The sequence below is a fragment of the Rhinatrema bivittatum genome, chromosome 2 (genome assembly GCF_901001135.1).
Source record: "Rhinatrema bivittatum chromosome 2, aRhiBiv1.1, whole genome shotgun sequence".
NCBI lineage: Eukaryota > Metazoa > Chordata > Amphibia > Gymnophiona > Rhinatrematidae > Rhinatrema > Rhinatrema bivittatum.
Window position 1 is genome coordinate 309,119,223 of NC_042616.1, and position 13,583 is coordinate 309,132,805.

At 45.4% G+C, this 13,583-nt stretch overlaps 1 protein-coding gene across 1 annotated transcript in view; it reads right to left on the reverse strand.

The window, feature by feature from the left end:
- ULK4 (unc-51 like kinase 4) overlaps positions 1-13,583 on the reverse strand; it is a 1,180,200-nt gene that overhangs the window by 1,000,729 nt on the left and 165,888 nt on the right. The gene's annotated exons all lie outside the window — the stretch shown is intronic.

The following is a 13,583-nucleotide window of genomic DNA, read 5'->3' on the forward strand; positions in this document are numbered from 1 at the left end:
CATAATAATCTGTTCTCTACTATTTTTAGGTGATAGTGAACCGGGGAAAGTTCAGGATGAAGTAGTAGGAGGGTCTCCGTGAACTAGAGACAGACTGGGTGAACTAGTAGAGGTATCAGCAAATTGGTGCTTTCAAGTAACACACATTTTAAAATATACCTACCTTGGTGAGTTAATCATGGTTATACACATACATGTTATATTCTTTTGCATATAAAAATATCCACTTATGTTTATAAAAGACATGCTTTCAATGTATTGCAAATATTCGTGCATACTGAAACATACACACATATGTTGAGGTACAGATATACACATATGTTATAACCTACGCAGACCAGATATGCATAGATAATAAAAGGTTATAACAGAACCCAGCACACCCATATACACACAAATATGGGGTGTGCAGAGATCTTTGAAAATTATCCTTTAAATCTGTGGATAAAACTACAAGGCACATGAAAGTAGCTTGTCAGAAGAGGGATGGGGCAAGCAACAATCCCAGAGCAGATTTTCATTTAACCAGTTAGTGCAAATATTCACCACTATCCAGCTACATTTAAGCACACAATTCTGACTGCACAAATGGCAAACCTAATCAAACAGATAACATTCAACATGATTTTATCCCAAAAACTAGCCAGTTAGTTTTGGCTAAATATCTGGCTGAATTATCCAGTTATCTGACCTGCTCAATAAGTTAGAGGGGTTTTTTTAGTTCATAATTTTTTTATTACATTTTTTGAAATACATTTTGAAATAAACAAAAGTCATCATCAGTAAAAGAAAAACAATAACAATTCAGTTAAAAAAAGAAAAAGCAAGTTTGCTTACCGTAAACGGTGTTTTTCGTAGATAGCAGGATTAATTAGCCAGGCTGTCTGGGACATCCTCTGGGCGGCCAGGTGGTGGAGCTTCTCTTAGCACATAGAGCCTTTTAGTGTGTGTGCATGCGTGTAGTTTCCCGCGCAGTTCCTGGCTTGCCTCAATCTGTTTCAAAGCGAAGATGGAAGCAGAAAAAACTGTCCGGGGAGGCGGGTGGGGCAGCATGGCTAATTCATCCTGCTATCTACGGAAAACACCGTTTACGGTAAGCAAACTTGCTTTTTTTCCCCATAGATAAGCAGGAATGAATTAGCCCTGCTGTCTAGGAGACCCCAGTTAATTGTGTTGAGCGCAGAGAATCCCTTGGGGGCAGGTATTGCCTCTCCCGTAGTGTGAAATTGCGCTCAAGACAGTTTTGTGTGGCAAACAGTCTCCTTAAGTCGTGCTTGATCTAAGGATGGTTCTACCCATGTCCGAAGCTGCCGCAGCCTGTTAGTCCAGGCAGTAATGGGATGTAAAGGTATGCAACAAGATCCAGGTTGCAGCTTTGCAAATGTCCAGAATGGGCACCTCGTGCAAGTGGGCTATGGAAGCCGCCATGGGGTGAACCTGGTAGGCCTTAGGGGAAGTAGTCAAGGCTTCAGAATTTTTATGGCAGCAGAATTGTTTGCAACTCCAAATCCAGGATGAAAGAGTTCTCTTGGAGACAGGAATCCCTGGAGCAATGGGGATGAAGGAGACGAAAAGCTGAGAGGCTATGTGATCAGAGTGAGTTCGACACTTATAATAAGCCAGTACACGTTTGCAATCCAACGTGTGATGCCGTCGTTCGCAGTCATTCTTGTTCAGCTTCAGAAAGAAGGTCGGCAGGGTGATAGTTTGGTTCAGATGGAAAGCCTACACCACCATGGGAAGGAACGCAGGATGCGTACGCAGAGTCACCTTGTCATGGTAGAATGCCAGGTACGAAGAGTAGTGAACCAGTGCCTTTAATTCACTGTCACGCCATGCTGAGGTGAAGGTGACAAGGAAGAGTACCTTCTCCAGGAGAGGTACCGCGGATGACAACTGTCCAAGGGTTCAAAGGGTGGGAGCATCAGCTGTTCTAGAACCACGTTGAGGTCCCATGGGATCAAAGGTTTGAGGGGGGGTAGTCTTAGCCGTAAATTACCCTTCATGAATCTGGAGATTAATGGGTGGTAAGAAACTGGTGCACCATTCTGCAGATGATAATAGGCTGTGATGGCACTAACGTGGACCATGACGGTAGAGAAGGTGGAGGTTCTTCATTAGCCGCTCTGGAGAGCAGGAGAATGGGTCCACACCGTGCTCTGCACACCAAGAGGAATTCCTGATCCATTTCCCTTGATAGTGAAAGGTTTCCTGGAGGAAACAAGGATGTCTTGAAGCTGCGGGGATAGGTTCAAGTGATTTAGTACCATCCAATCAATCTCCACGTTGTGAGATGTAGAGAGGAACAGAGGGGGTGTAGAAGGAAGCCCCCTTCCTGGGTTAGCAAGTCTGTACTGTGGCCGAGCGGGATGGGCTTGTCGATGGAGAGTCGAACTAGATATGCATACCAAGGCTGTTGCGCTCCTTTCGGCGCAGCCCCGAGGGAGCCCCAAATCTACCCTAGGGTCTTCGGTTCCTCCCCAGCCGGCTATCTATTTCAACGCCATCAGCACAACAGCATCTCCAACAACTGTACGAAGCCTCAGATCTCAAACATCACAACACAGCCACATTAACCTTCAATCTCTATTCTACCGCTATAGAACCTATCAATCCACATCTAGATAGCTCCGCCGAAGTTCCTTACTCTACTCCTGCGCTAATCACACCAGCGTTACCAGAGAGTCTGTGGAATAGCCTGAGTTATCAGCAGATCCTACAGAGAAACTTATTAATTGATCCTACAAAAGAAAAAGGTGTATCTGCATTCACCCAGCTTTTCTTCTAACTGCTTTCAACTTGCATTCATCCAGCTGTTCTCTAACTTACAGCATTCTCTACCTCCAGTCTCTCCAACTAACCTCATGCATACCTATAATATCCCAATCATTCAATACCGAAGGAGAAACTCCATAATTATCTCCACCCACAACATACAAAAAAGAATTATTCCAATCATGACCTCACCTTTGAACCAACTACTAGGCCTCACACTTCTTTCAGTAACCCTCTTCAACGCTCAATCCTTAACTAAAAAAACACACATCCTCAACGACTACCTCCAGGATACAAATCCAGATATCTGTGCAATTACAGAAACCTGGCTAAAAAATACGGACATTGCTCTAATCAATCAACTTCCTACTCATAGATATGACATCTTCACCTTCCACAGACACAAAAAAAAAGAGGAGGTGGCCTTCTCTTAGCCACCAAAAAAGAACTCAAACTATCCACTCATACCATCAAGTCTGACTCCAAATTAGAATTGGGACTAGTCAAATCAAAACAACTACAAATTCTACTAGTCTACGCTCCTCCCGGAGTTTTAGAAACGGACCCTTCATCTCTCATAGAATCCATAGTGAAACATATCAATTTAGACCTCCCATCTATGATCTTAGGCGACTTCAATCTTCACACTGATGTTATACCTCGCTCCTCAAACTGCGAAGCGCTCCTCACCTCCCTCAGTGCTATGGGATTCACGCAGATCATTAATAGCCCTACGCATAAAGCAGGACACACTCTGGACTTAATTTTCATCAATTCTAATTTCTCCTGCACTTCAATTCCATCTTGCACACCAATCCCCTGGTCAGACCATTTCTTGATAGAATCCTCCTTTTCCATAAATAAACAGACTCACACTTCTCATCTCCTTTCTACTATTCAATTCAGAAAACCTTGCCCATCGGAAATACTTAGTGATCAGCTGTCTAAGGAACTCACGAATCTAGACCTTTCGAATCCTGACTCAGCCCTAACTTCCTGGCACAAGATCACTGAAACAGTTGCTAACAAATGGTGTCCAACAGTCTCTAAAACAATCAATCCTACAAAAAAAGGTAATCAACCCTGGTTTTTACCCCTAAACTAAAACAGATGAAACAGGAGCTACGCCACAGAGAAAATATTTGGCGAAAAACACCCAACTCAACTACCTTGTCTAAATACAAAGGCTTTCTAGATCATTATAGGACCTCTATTCTACTAACAAAAAGAGAATTCTACGCCAACAAAATTCATCATTTTCAATACGATGCCCAAGCCCTATTTGCATACGTCACTCAAATCACAAAATCAACTCCTCCACCCATCCCAGACGAACAAGCTCTATCTAAGGCTAATGAACTTGCTTTATTCTTTCAACAAAAGATCCTGAATACGCTCGCCCTTCTTCCACCAAATACTCTACCTCTTACCTCAGACAAGAATCCTCAATCAAGCAAGGGAGCCAAACTTGAAAGCTTCGAATCAATTTCTGTTAAAGAGATTGAATCCCTTCTAAAAAGACAAAAACCATCTAGCCATCCTGCAGATAATATTCCTTCAAATCTCCTGCTTCTCATTCCAAATACGATCGCAAAACCTTTAACAAGTATCATAAATTGCTTTTTAACCCAAGGAAGTTACCCTGACAGCCTAAAAACTGCGTCACTCAAACCCCTTCTCAAGAAACACAATCTAGACCCTAATGTACCTACCAATTTCAGACCCATCTCTAATTTGCCATTTTTAGCCAAAATAACAGAAAAGCTGGTAAACACCCAGCTTTCAGAATACCTGGAAGATCAAAATATCCTACACCCCTCACAATATGGCTTCCGCAAAGCACGCAGCACGGAAACCCTCCTTATCTCACTTACAGATCATATTATAATGGGTCTTGACAAAGGCTACTCCTTTTTATTAATCCTGTTAGACATCTCTGCGGCGTTTGACACCGTCAACCACTCCATTCTTCTGGATCGCCTAACAGACATTGGTATCTCAGGATCTGCCCATAGTTGGTTCAAATCTTTCCTCTACAATAGATCCTTCAGAGTTAAAATCAACAACAAAGAATCGCCATTAACAAAATCCAATTTAGGAGTTCCACAAGGATCTTCCCTTTCCCCAACCCTTTTTAATATTTACCTCCTACCCCTTTGCCAATTGCTATCTGACCTTAATTTAATTCATTATCTGTATGCAGACGATGTACAGATTCTTATTCCTATTACAGAATCTATTTCAAAAGCAATTTCCCACTGGAATAACTGCCTTATATCTATCACTAACCTCCTCAATAGATTAAATCTGGTCTTTAACTCTTCAAAGACGGAGCTCCTCCTCATCTCAGCAAATGAAGAAAATATTCCCATACCATTCCCTCACAACACATTCATCACTCATAAGCAGGTGAGAGATCTAGGAGTAATTCTCGATAATAGACTAAACCTTAAGAAAATGGTTAATACTACATCCAAAGACTGTTTTTACAGACTCCAGGTTCTGAAACGACTCAAGCCACTTCTTTTTTTCAAAGATTTCAGAACAGTACTCCAGGCGTTGTTATTCTCCAAGATTGACTATTGCAGTGCCCTCCTCCTTGGCCTACCCAAATCGACCATTAAACCGCTTCAGATGATTCAAAATGCTGCAGCGAGATTACTGACCAACACCAGCCGCGTAAATCACATCTCACCCATCCTCAGAAACCTACATTGGCTACCGGTAAATTTCAGAATCCTTTACAAAGCAATTACCCTAATACATAAATCCATCCATCACCAACTCCATCTCAGCCTTGAAATACCCTTCAAACTTCATTCCTCCAATAGGCCAATTAGAGATAATCATAAAGGTACTTTGAATTACCCCCCAACTAAAGCCTCACGCCTTTCCTCGACCAAAGACCGAGCTTTTTCAATAGCAGGTCCATCTATTTGGAACAACATTCCTTCAAGCCTCCGACTAGAACCCTGTCTCACTACGTTCAGAAAAAAACTTAAGACGTGGCTATTCCACCAAGCTTTCGATGATCCTCCAGACAACCCTTAGTCTTCTTTTTCCTCACTTGGACGTAGAAGATTAAAGTCCTACATCCATTCAAACGAAGAACTCTGGCACTTACTGAATAAAGCATCTTTTGCATTAATCCAAATTCCTTTTGGACTATGCTTCTTTAATTATTTTTTGGCCTTTAACTTCCTTCCAGCTCTTAAGCTTCCCAAGTTTTTTACTCCTTGTTAAATGTAACTTTATCTTATTCTCTTTTCTTGTTAATTACTTTTATTTATTGCTTCTGTTATACCCTTGTTTTATGTAAACCGATCCGATATGGTTTATTTACTATGAAGGTCGGTATAAAAAAGTGTTAAATAAATAAATAAATAAATGGTTGCCTCGGCCACGCTGGTGCTATGAAGATGAGATCAGCCTAGTATGCAATGAGTGGTATGGGAGGGTAAGTGCACAAGGAGATCTTCCGCCCATGAGATGAGGAATGCATCCTGTGCCAGGCGGGTGCTGGGGTAAACCAAGCAGCAGGCCTGCACTTTCCATTTGTGTTTTGTAGCAAAAAGATCAATGAGAGAGGAAGACCCCAAATTTGAAAGATCCTTTCTGCCACGTCCTGCCGAAGCTCTCATTCGTGAGTGTGGAAGATTCTGCTTAGTCTGTCCACTCTGGAGTTCTGTATCCCAGGTAGATAACGTGACCTGCAATGAGGCTTAGCGTTGTTCCACCCATTCAGGATCTGAACCACTTCTTTGTATAACATCCAAGAACTGGACCCTCCTTTGTTGACGTAGAACATTGCGACTTGGTTGTCCATGCGGATCATTACTGTTTTCCCACGGAGGAAGGTCTCAAAGGTACGGAGTGCATTGCCGATGGCTCAAAGCTCCAGAAGGTTGATTTACTGCGCCCTCTCCCAAGTGGACACCATAGGCCCTGAGTCTGAAGCTGGGCTAGGTGAGCGCCCCCATCCCTCGTTTGACGCATTGGTGGTGAGAACTAAGTGATGGGCAGGGGCCGGAGGGGCGCTCCCGCAGTGAGCACTGCTGGCCTTAGTCACCAGTTTAAGTAATGTTTCATGCTGTGCATGAGGACCACTTGCCTGGATAGGAGGTGCCGGAACTGTGACTTCAACCTCCACTGTAGTTGGCGCATGTGTAGACGGATGAGCGGAACTACATAGATGGACCCTGCCATGTGTCCCAAGACGGTTAAGATTTGTCGATCGGAGGTGCTGGTGGCTCTCCAGAGTTGAGCTGCCAGTGTCCGAAAGGTGAGGGCCCTGACTTCCAGTTCCGTATTGAGTGAGGAAATGGGAAAGTCTCCCTCCCACTGGTAGCGGTAGAGATGGCTCTGCATTCTCTAAAAACCCTGAGTGGGTTTGGTTGTGTTGCTGTTAGGGAGAGGACGTGGTTGCTGTGGTGGACGCTGGTATGAGCAGTTTGGCAGCTGTTGAGATGGCTGTATCCGGGCTGGTGGGTAAGGCTGTGGGCGGAAGGGTGAGTAAGTTCTGTAAGAACACCTCTAGAAGTAAGGCTTCCTGTATCCGGGGTAGCAGCGCCTGGTGGATGCAGGAACCGAGGGCATCATCAGTGACATAAACGGCCACCTTTTGCTCTTTAAGTTGCGCCACTGTTTCGCGCAACTTGCTCCCAAAAAGGTTGTCGGGAAGACATGGGAGGTCTGCCAACTTTTCGTGCACATCTCTGTGTATGCTGGCACAGAGCCATGTAGACATCGGGCCACAATGGCATTCGCTGTGGTTTGGGCAGAAATGTTGAAGGCCTCATAGATGGTATGAAGCACGTGCCAGAGGTCTCTCTGGAACTGGTTGGGTGGGCAGTTGACCAGTGAAGCCTCCAGGAGTAAGGGCTTTAGCAATTGCAGGCACTTGTATAAATACTAAGTAATATAAAATTGATGTAGTTGAATCTTCGCACTGAGCATGGCCCACTTGACAAAATAGTCTAGGTACTTGCAATCTCTCCCCGGTGGGGACATGATCTTGCCACACTGGCAAAATCTGAAGCCAGGTAGCCGCAGCATTGACTTTCCTTCGCTTTTTTTTTTTTTGCGATAGAGAGAGCTCCTCATGCGACCAACAGCACGAAAGAAAAAGGACTGAGGCAAGCCAGGAGCTGCACAGGAAACTACATGTAGGCGCACACACTAAAAGACTCTATGTGTAAGAGACACTCCACCACCTGGCCGCCCAGAGAATGTCCAGGACAGCAGGGCTAATTCATCCCCGCTTATCTACGGGAAAACATACATAATTACTTCCTAGAATTAAACAATCAACAAAAAGTTAACAAATTTTCAACCTACAAATAATACATTCTCCATATACTGCCAAAGTATCTTACACTATTATGTGTACCTGCCACCACCTCCTCATACTTATACAATATGTTACATATACCAAATTCCACCATGCTTGTTCATTAATTAGATCACCTTGTTTCCATTTAATAAGAATTATCTTTAGTGCTAGACAGAAGGATATCTAATAATTTTTTACTTTGGTTTTGATGACATGTTTTTTTATAGCACACCCACGCCATAGATCAATATAATCATTGCCAGAGATCAACAGAATGGAATCCATCCCATTGATCTCCTCTGGCAATGACTGCACATCCACTTTCATGACTGAAGATGCATCTTTTGCTCTGAATAAAGCAGTTAGAATTTTCATTGCAAACATTGGGACTTTATACTCTTTGGCTTCACCGTCCTTTGTTGCATGTTTTTTATAAGGCAATAGACTTCCATGTAACAATCTTAATCGAAATATATCAACCTATATGCAATGTCAGGTCAATACTCCAAGCCATTTAGAACAATAACTCACAATTTATCTATCTAAATATCAAGCTCCTCTATATTCAGCCCCTGATCCAGCTATATTTTAGCCGAATAAGTCATTATCCGGCAAATATTTAGCCAGAAAAAAAGAAGCATCCCAGGGGTATTTCAGAGAGTTGAGTTATCTAGCTAACTTAGCCGATTTTTTATTATAACCAGCTAATAAGGTAATTTATCAAATCGTGCATTGCTCGCACAATAAATATCGCAATGCAAGCTAGCATATGTTGCGAACGGCTTCGAAAGGCCTTGCATTCTGTTGAGAATGGTGTTTTCATGTGCCCATGGGCCTCAGCCCGACCCAGACCTTCAGGTCCGAGCCAAGGATTGACGGTGGCTCCGCATGGCTGAACAATCGTGCCCTCGGCCAGGCCGGCAAGCTCCCATGGCCAACATCCGAGGATGTTGGAAGGTGAATGGTCCTCCGACCATTCCGGGCCCTTTCGGACCTGCTGCAAGCAGCATGGAGCAGCAGGCCTGGCCTGAGGTTGAGGGCAGACGGCCTTGGCACGAAGACATGACAAAGAGTGATGCGACGGCATCTAGATGAAGACAGAGGGTTGATGCAACGGCATCCTTGGACGAAGACTCGGGGTTGATGCAACGGCATCCATGGACGAAGACACATGGCTGATGCAACGGCATCCTTGGCGAAGACACATGGCTGATGCAACGGCATCCATGACAAGACACTTGACATCCACATAGGCAACACAAGGCATGGACATTGGCACTATTTCTCAGGGCGCCCTACTCAGGCCACCCGCGCAACTGAGTCACAGACCACCCTGTCGCATTACGCACCCTACACAGCCCCAAGAGGGTGGTCACGGACCACGATGGGAGCGGGACAGCACAGGAACGAATCCAACCCAGGCAGAGCTTCGACGACGGAGCCATAAGTCGCCCGGAACTCCACATAGGCTGGCAGGCATGACGGCTCCAGAGCGCAGGGACAAATCCCTCCTGCAGGCTGCACCGTTCCCGGGCACGACATCATCCGGAAACACAGCCAAACAGGATATGAAGGCTTAGGAGCATCCGACGAAGACACAGGACAGGACATCCAGGAAGGCAGGAACATCAGGACGAGGAAACCATAACGAGACATCTGGACGAGGACAGGGACCTCAGGCAAGACACCAAGACGAAGACATATTGAAGGCGGACAAGACGAGGAGCTCCAAGAAAACAGAGGACCTTACAACTCTGGCAGGCAGGAGTCTCCAGATGGAAGACATCACGATGCAAGGCCTGGAACAACTGATGGAGCAGCCCTTTATAGGGCTGGTACAGGAAACAGTCACAAAGATGGGGCCAAGACACTTCCTGTGTCTGGCCCTATAAATGTTAAGAGAAGACACGGCCGCGTGCCTAGGGGAAAGCAGGAAGCTGTGCAGGACCGCGGACAGCGGCCTGCACTGTCGTCATCGCGGCAGACGTAGAAGAAGTAGGGCAGGGCCCGAGAAGCAGGCCCTGATGTCGACAGCGGCTCCAGCCGCTGCGGGGAGCCCTGGGGGCGGCACTAACCGCCGGGCCAGCCCGAGGATGCGGCCTTAGCGCCGCGAAGATGGAAGCGGCGATGGGGGCGGTCCCAGGCCCCAAAGAAGGCCGCGGCTCCGACCGCAGAGAACAGGTGCCACACAGGCGGCCTACGGGCCGCAGGAGAATCTTCAGGCCGCGGCACTGGCCGCGTGAGAGGGCCGACGACGGCGTCCTGCCACATCGGCTGAAGATCAGCCTGGTGGTGAGTGTGCCTGATCGCGGGGAAACCCGCGGGCAGGAGGGTTCATAACAGCATACAAATTTTTTTTTTAGTTTGCAAGTGGGAGAGTTAATGCTAATTAGGGTATCCTACCACATTTTGTGATTAGATTAACACACACTAACTTGAGATTTAACATCAGAAATAACTGCACCATTTTTTTGATGCGGTAGAGGTGAAAAAAAGTTTTATCATATGACTGTGGCCATTATCGCAGATCGTACTATTATTGCGGTTATCATCGCACACAATAAAATGAAGCCTTCTATCGGACATACCTACCTCGGACTCCTGGGCTAATAAAAACACCTTTTCTTACCTGGCCTGTATTCTTAAACCTATTAAGTTTGTGGTAAGTTTAATTGTTGGGGGATACTGGCTGCTTCAGAATGCTTGCCGCAGACAACAACAAGCACAACAACTACAAGAACAGAAAAGGGAAGTTCCAACCCCTCCTAGGGAAGTCCCTGCACCATAGTCTGAGCCACTGGCCCCACAGGGAAAGTATCAGGACCCACGGCAGCACATGGCACTTAGGTGGGTTCGGTGGAGGAGATATAGGGAGCACATTGCTGGGCATGCCAGAAGAATATGTGGTTAGCAGTTATTGCTTCAGGCTATCCTGGAATTATATGAAGAAATCCAAGGGGTTCTGGATCCAGTCACAGAAAGGTTCCATGCTATACCAGGCCTCACCAAACTATTGGTCCCCTTGCATTTCATGGCATCTGGCTTCTTCTAAACAACAGTATGGGTCATCAGGGGAATGTCCCAAACCCTTTTTCCCACTGTTTTGGCCGGGTCACAACAGCTGTACGAGACTGCAATAATTGCTACATAGTATTTCCTCATGATTGGCAGGACTTGATGGAACTGAAGAGAGGGTTTTATGCCATTGCTAACTTTCCCAATGCTCTGGGAGCTATCGACTGCACTCATGTAGCCATTATCCCACCGCGTAACAGGGAGGAGATCTTCCAAAACAGAAAGCTCTTCCACTCCATCAACGTGCAAGTGGTCTGTGACACTCGACTGCGCATCCTCGACATGGTGGCAAGAAACCCGGGAGCCACACATGATTCCTTTATACTTAAGCAATCAGGCCTCTGAAAATTTTGAGGATGGCCTCTTTGGTGTTGGCTGGTAGATAAGAGAAAATTCTCTCTCTATTCCCTCTCTGGCTATGTGTTTAGAGCAAATGGCATGGACATGGGCGGGGGGCTATGGGGGATGTAACAGCATCACTTACATGACCTGTGGCTTTTAGAGTTATTTTTTATGTTATTTATTTATTTATTTGCTTTTATATACCAACATTCATTGGGGTATACCACATTGGTTTACATCTGAACAAAGGGGTATAACATGAACCACACCTAGGGTTTTATGTAATTATCAAGTAGCCCTGTGACTAAAGACTAATGTCATGATAGCACTCAGTATCAGAGCCAGAGAGAAGGCCCATTTTTGGTCAGAGGTGATATACCTTCACAATGGAAGAGACCAATGATTTGTTATAGATGCACTATGACTTTGGCATAACTACATAAGATATGACATATTAGGTCAGACCAAGGGTCCATCAAGCTCAGCATCCTGTGTCCAACAGTGGCCAATCCAAGTTACAAGTACCTGACAAATACCCAAACACTGAATAGAGCCCAAGCTACTAATCCATATTGATTAACAGAGGTTTAAGGCTTCTCCCCTGGGAACTTACCCAAACTTTTTTCAAACACAGTTACACTAGCTGTCGTAACCACATCCTCTGGCAATGAATTCCAGAGCTTAACTATGCATTGAGTGAAAATGAATTTTCTCAGATTTATTTTAAAATGAGCTACTTGCTAACTTCATGGACTGGCCCCCAGGTCTTCTGTTGTCTGAGAGAGTAAATAACAGATTAACATTAATCTGTTCAAATCCTTTCATGATTTTGTAGACTTCTATCATATCCCCCCCTCAGGCCGTTCCATGCCACTTATTTTGGTCAACCTTCTCTGTACTTTCTCCAGTGCATTATCTTTTCTGAAATACGGCGACCAGAACTGCACACAGTATTCAATGTGCGGTCTCTCCTTGGAACGATATAAAGGCTTTTCTTCAGCCCTGGGACTTACACATGTCCATGGAATTTATGCGCGTTACTGGATCTTTGAAAATTGGCCCGACGGTCATAAGGCCAGGTTTACGTTCATAAAGCTTTTAAAATCAGAGCCATTGAGAATAGGTCTCTGAGAAATAATCTGCACCTGTTTGGCCTCTTGGAAAGTATTGTCAAACTGGAGCTTCAAGGCTTTCTTGCATTGGGCCTTCCCAGAGAACTTGATTTCTCCAGAGCATTGGTTCCCAACCCTGTCCTGGGGACCTCCCAGCCAGTCAGGTTTTCAGGATATCCACAATGAATATGCATGAGAGAAAATTTGCATGCACTGCTTCCATTACATTTATTGTGGATATCCTGAAAACCCGACTGGCTGGGGGGTCTCCAGGACAGAGTTGGGAACCATTGCTCTAGAGACTTGGGCAAGTTATTTATAAAGGGGTAGATTTTATAAATTTGCGCACAAGCGTACTTTTGTTCGCGCACCAGGTGCAAACAAGAGTTCGCAGGATTTCAATAGATACGCGCGTAGCCGCACGTATCCATTAAAATCCGGGGTTGGCGCGTGCAAGGCTGCCCAAAATAGACAGCCTGCGCGCGCCGAGCCACGCAACCTGCCTCTGTTCCCTCCGAGGGAACTTTCCTTCGGTCTCCCCCCACCTTCCCCTCCCTTCCCCTACCTAACACGCCCCCCTGGCCCTATCTACCCCCCCCCCCACCTTTGTTGTGCAAGTTACGCCTGCTCGAAGCAGGTGTAACTTGCGCGCGTTGGGCCGGCCAGCAGCGCGTCAAGGTCTGGAGGCTGTGGCCACGCCCCAGAACGCCCCCGATGGCGCGCTGACATTCGTTTGACACATCAAATCGGTTTACAGTAAACATGTTAAGGATGAAAGGACAAGTGTTGAGGAAAGCAAAGCAGCTATGTTTTGATTTTTTAAAAACTGCTGGTTTTCAGGACTACTAGGGAAAGGTGTCTAAAAATAATAAGTTCGTACTTGTTCTAAGGTACATAGTTTGAATGTGCAGAGCTCTCTGATTTATCCAGCCAAATTGCGAATTATT